Source organism: Schistocerca piceifrons, chromosome 2, assembly GCF_021461385.2.
Source record: "Schistocerca piceifrons isolate TAMUIC-IGC-003096 chromosome 2, iqSchPice1.1, whole genome shotgun sequence".
NCBI classification, from domain to species: Eukaryota; Metazoa; Arthropoda; class Insecta; order Orthoptera; family Acrididae; genus Schistocerca; species Schistocerca piceifrons.
In genome coordinates this window covers 880,658,891-880,664,890 of record NC_060139.1, presented here as the reverse complement: position 1 = coordinate 880,664,890, position 6,000 = coordinate 880,658,891, and the positions used below count along the sequence as shown (strand labels likewise).

General features: G+C 39.8%; 1 pseudogene; it reads left to right on the top strand.

Annotated features, from left to right (window-relative positions):
- The first annotated feature begins 3,484 nt into the window (after window positions 1–3,484).
- Window positions 3,485–3,602, top strand: LOC124778038 (annotated as a pseudogene).
- The last annotated feature ends 2,398 nt before the right edge of the window (window positions 3,603–6,000 follow it).

The following is a 6,000-nucleotide window of genomic DNA, read 5'->3' as shown; positions in this document are numbered from 1 at the left end:
GGAATGAAGGTAATATTTTCTATTTAGTTGCACTGCAGTCGTGCGCATTAAAGAGATTAATAGTTAGTTAAGTTCAGGATTTAATCAGTTTGCCCATTTTTAGAAAAATTATAGAACGGGGCCAATTTCATGTTGTATTCTCGCTGGCAGATATATTTAACTTCTCTCGCAGTTGGAATTGCACAAAGTCACGTAAAGCTAAAGAATTGCAGAGTTACAACCATCCAGTCCGAGGTCAAAATCAAATGAAAATAATTTTTAAATACAACTTTCACTTGCCGACAGCTCTGTTCGGTTCGGGTGTCGGGGGATCCTTTGTTAATCTTGTAGTGAGATTCGTGCTCCGCAGTCTGCAATATTTTGTCCGAAGTTAAGATTTTGAGCTGCGCTTATAAATTGCCGACAGCTCTGTTCGGTTCGGGTGTCGGGGAATCCTTTGTTAATCTTGTAGCGAGATTCGTGCTCCGCAGTCTGCAATATTTTGTCCGAAGTTAAGATTTTGAGCTGCGCTTATAAATTAATAATTTGTAGCTCTGTTCGGTTCGGGTGTCGGGGAATCCTTTGTTAATCTTGTAGTGAGATTCGTGCTCCGCAGTCTGCAATATTTTGTCCGAAGTTAAGATTTTGAGCTGCGCTTATAAATTAATAATTTGTAATAATTTTTAAATGCAACTTTCACTTGCCGACAGCTCTGTTCGGTTCGGGTGTCGGGGGATCCTTTGTTAATCTTGTAGTGAGATTCGTGCTCCGCAGTCTGCAATATTTTGTCTGAAGTTAAGATTTTGAGCTGCGCTTATAAATTAATAATTTGTGTTTTGTTTCTCATACGGGTCAACATACTTGATTTTGACAAATTATTTTCTTATGAATATTGTTTTTATTGCAATTCCGCTTAAGACGAAAAACAGTCGTTCCCGTACCAGTATTGTTTAACCATTAGCTATGCCCAATTCAACAGAAAATAATACCGTGATTTTTGACGAATTCTTGCATCCTATTTTAGAAAATCAGACAAACTGGATAATGTAAGAGGTAGGTTCTTCTGTCACAGACAGCCACGTTACACCAAATATGGAAACATTACAGAATTCGGATTGCAGAGAGTTTGCAAGTATATACATTTGTTTCGTCGATGATGCACCTACTTCAGTTTTACAAGTTTTAGATTCCAGACTGACGGAATCCACCACAACACAGACATTGCTAAGTCAGGTCACAACAGAAGTAGTCAATGAGAATACTGATGAATCATTCGCTTATCACACAATGATTCTTTGCAGACCAATCACCTTGGAACTATGCTTCAGATTTTACTCGCAGAAAACAATAAAATTCTGGCTATACATCTTGACAAAAGACAAGAAACTAACAAAATCCTGGCTAGTCAGCTCTCAACTGACATTGACAAAAAACTACAAAAACACAACGAAATGTTTGATGCAAAACAACAGAAAAATAATGACATTCTAACGACTTAACAACGGGAAAGTAATAAAATGTTAGCGACACAACACGAAACAGAAAGAAAGTAATAAAATTTTAGCTGGTCAGCTATCAACTCATTCTAACAAAAATTACGAAAGCACAGTGAAACTCTTGAGAATTAGCTAACAAACCACAGTGTCATAAAATTAAATAAAATTTCTGATCTTTTTGAAGCGCTTACATAAGATCACACAGCTGCAGACTTTATTTTCGCAACGAGTTGTTGAAGTAAATAATCTATGATAATGCACTAAGGAAACAATACGCAAAGAGAAAGGTTTGCTTCTCAAGGAAATAAGTAATATAGTTCCCAGTGCTGCAGTCGCAGGACTGCAGCGTAAGATAGTCAACCATTCGGAGCAGATCAGTCATTTGGAAGCGAAAATTAATAAAGTCAACAATGTCAAGAATGACATTACGACACAAATAGAAGACACTTCTGAGAAAGTCAAACAATTACAGCTCAACACAGACTCAAATTCGGCAGACACAATTCCAACACCTTTTACACAAACAGAAAAATTTCTTTCATTATAGCGTTTTCAACACGACCAGCGAACAGTGAACATCAATGAACAGGAGATTAACAGATTAAAAAGTAATCTTGTCAACATTGCAAAAATTATGTCACATGGAGTTGTCCAAAACACGAAGTTTTCGACTATACATTTTTTCTTTCTGTACGAAAAATTCTAAATTTTAAAAATTGAAATACTGTCATCTATTAGACTGCATCCAGCCATTCTCTTTTCCTTATCTCCAGCTTCAGTACTGGGAGATGAAGAAGCTTGCACAGGATAGGGTAGCATGGAGAGCTGCATCAAACCAGTCTCAGGACTGAAGACCACAACATATCTCCAGCTTGCCCAGTAACTCACACATTAGAGTTCATTTGTAGTTTTTTAGAAGGCGATACCACCATGCGAATGAGCCCAATAGCCAGAATGCATTTTTTGCGGCGTATTGATCGGAAACGACACAGTGAAGCGTCAAAGGTCAGTTAATCAGCCTATCCATTTTTGAGAATTCTCAATTCGCGAGAGTTACGCAATTTTTGAATACATAGTGCAACAGAACCAGTATTTAAGAGAGCCATAGTCAGTCAGGTCTCATTCAGCTTTCTGTCTCAAAAGTTTTTCTTGCACTGCATGTTTCTTTACTTACGGACAAGCAAAAGAAAGAATTCATACGTTCCGTGACCTATTTCAATTACTTGAAATCCTACAGTCTGACTATTCTTTCGTTAGCAAAAATTTATCTCAAAACAACAGAGATTACAACGGCAACAGAAATCAAAGTTATAACGGATTATTTAATAACAGACACAACAGACCATACGGCAACAGTCAGGGTTATCAGAATAATAACAACAGGCGAAACAGTTTTAACGGACAGCCTCAGTACAGTCAGCTACAAAATTTTGCTGGCAACAACCAACAGTTTCAGCAGGAAGATAATAGTAGTCACAACCCTTCTCAGCAAAATTACGGATCAGACAGAATTAAAATAGTAATAATCAGGAAAACAATTATGTTCATACCGAGTTACATTCCATTCACCACGCACCATACAACAGAAAAAACGACAACAGACAACAGAGCCACAATCATAATTACAGTCACAGTAAAAGCAATGACAACAGACAAAATGATAGTTATGAACAACAACAACAGTGTATTTTAAATGAACCAGATAGTCACTTCCATCCTCCACAATCTGCTAATGAACAAAACACCCGAACGGTACAGATAATTGCGATGCCGGAACGCTATCATCAGAGCAGAAACAATAACGACAATGACTAGAAGCTGAGCGTACTGTAGACGTCCACAGCAAAACGTCATCTACAGTCAACATGAACGCAGTAACAGAAATTATTATTACGTTGGAATTCATAAGAGACATTTATTGCAAGAAAAGTAAGTCTCAAAAGAATGCATACCATCCGACTATCAACATAGAAATTGACTGACATAATTTCACTGCAGTAATTAACTCTGGCAACGGCCTTGTCACAGTGGACACATCGGTTCCCGTCAGATCACCGAAGTTAAGCGCTGTCGGGGGTGGCTGGAACTTGGATGGGTGACCATCTGGGCCGCCATGCGCTGTTGCCATTTTTCAGGATGATGCCAATCGAGGAGCTACTCGACCGAATAGTAGCGGCTTCGTTAAAAGAAAACCTTCAAAACGACCGGGGGAGCGATGTGCTGACCACACGTCCCTCTTATCGCATCCTCAGCTGAGATGATACGGCGGCCTGATGGTCCCGATGGGCCACTTCTGGCCTGAAGATGGAGTGCTTTAATTGAATCTGGGTCTCCAGTTACAGTAGTTGGTGATGTAGCATTTAATAAATGCAATACGAATACTTCTTGCCCTACATTCCCAATGCAAAAAACTAAAATAAGAGGAGCAGTTTCTGAAAAAGGAGTAGATGCAAACTACAGACACACATAAGATTTTCTATTCAAGACCACACATTCTATACAAACTTTTGGATCGTCCAACGTTTAACATGTGAATTATGCTAGGTATCGATTTCTTGACAGAACGTAAAGCGATTTTGGACTTTAACGATCAAGATGCGTTACAGTTTCAGCAGAGAATTTCAATGGAGGAACAAAAACTTAACATTATAGGTTTTTTGATACACAAAACACACGCACTATTTTCACTGACACATCATTTGCTACCGACAATGCAGGTGAAGAATCCAATTTCGATGTTTCGCAGACAATCCAAGCCAAGGTAGGCAATCGTGAAGCAGCAACAGATGAAGACAGATAATAGTTTTGAAGTTGTACGATCACATTCATATCTTTTTGACAATGTACCCGGTTCTGTGCGAGGATTTTTGTATGAATTCCATGTAAAACCTCATAAGACATCTATTTAAAAGCATCACTCAGTATCTTCAATTTGTAGAGACAAAGTAAAACAATAAATAGAATCTATACTCGTACAAGGCTTTATTGAACCGGCGGCATTTCCATATATCAACCCATTACACGTGGTTCCCAAAGAAGACGGATTGTTGAGGGTTATGTTAGATTAACGACACACTAATAACATTAGAGTTACAGAAACAGGTTGACCACAGACACTTGATGAATGGCTACAAAGTTTTCATGGAGAAACAGTATTTTCGCCGTTACATTTAAAGTGCGGATTTTGGCAAACAGAACTTCACCCCAAATGTCATAAACACACTGCCTTCTTATACTTCGATAATAGTTATCAATTCTGAACAGATGTCATTTGTGGCGTGAATACTATTTTCCCATCTAATTTAAAAGAAAGAATCACAACGTATGTCGAAGACTTACTTATTGTGGAAGCGATTTGGCATAAACACAACTGTACGTTAAATGCACTACTGGATACATTATCACGCTACGGTGTTACAGTCAATCTAGGTAAGTTTGAGTTTGAAATATGATCTATTAAGTTTTTATGCTACATCATCTCTGTTGACTGAATTGAATCTGCCCCAGATAAACTTCAGGGTGTCCAAGACATCACTGTACCCGCAACCAAAAAACATCTACGAAGTTTTCTTGGCCTCATCAACTTTTTAGGCGTTTTATTCAGCTTTTTACAGACTAAGACTTCGTCAGCTAAGTGGTAAACATTCAAATTGGTTCTGAGATGATCAGGCACTAACTGAATTACTGAGTTTGAAATATGTTTTATTGACAGCCCTTCTATTATCAGACCTAGATCTTTCAAAATCATTGTGTTGCACTGATAGTTTCAAAACGGCCCTTAGCCTTCATCTCTTCCAGGAAACGGAAGAAAATGAAGTGATCGTCAAGAAAAGTGTTGCCTTTACCAGTCCCGTACCTTCCCTGGAAGAAAGAAATTATTCCACTACAGAACTCGAAAGACAATCAGTCGTGTGCGCTTTTACCAAATTTCGTTATTTCTTATATGGAAAACATACGGGAGTGTATAAATAGTCTACTGTGCAATTCAGTTGCTGATGACCGCTAAATTTTCACATGATTGTCTGGTACGAAGGAAACGTTACCTACAAGAATTCAATTAAACAGTCATCTACACTCCTGGAAATGGAAAAAAGAACACATTGACACCGGTGTGTCAGACCCACCATACTTGCTCCGGACACTGCGAGAGGGCTGTACAAGCAATGATCACGCGCACGGCACAGCGGACACACCAGGAACCGCGGTGTTGGCCGTCGAATGGCGCTAGCTGCGCAGCATTTGTGCACCGCCGCCGTCAGTGTCTGCCAGTTTGCCGTGGCATACGGAGCTCCATCGTAGTCTTTAACACTGGTAGCATGCCGCGACAGCGTGGACGTGAACCGTATGTGCAGTTGACGGACTTTGAGCGAGGGCGTATAGTGGGCATGCGGGAGGCCGGGTGGACGTACCGCCGAATTGCTCAACACGTGGGGCGTGAGGTCTCCACAGTACATCGATGTTGTCGCCAGTGGTCGGCGGAAGGTGCACGTGCCCGTCGACCTGGGACCGGACCGCAGCGACGCAC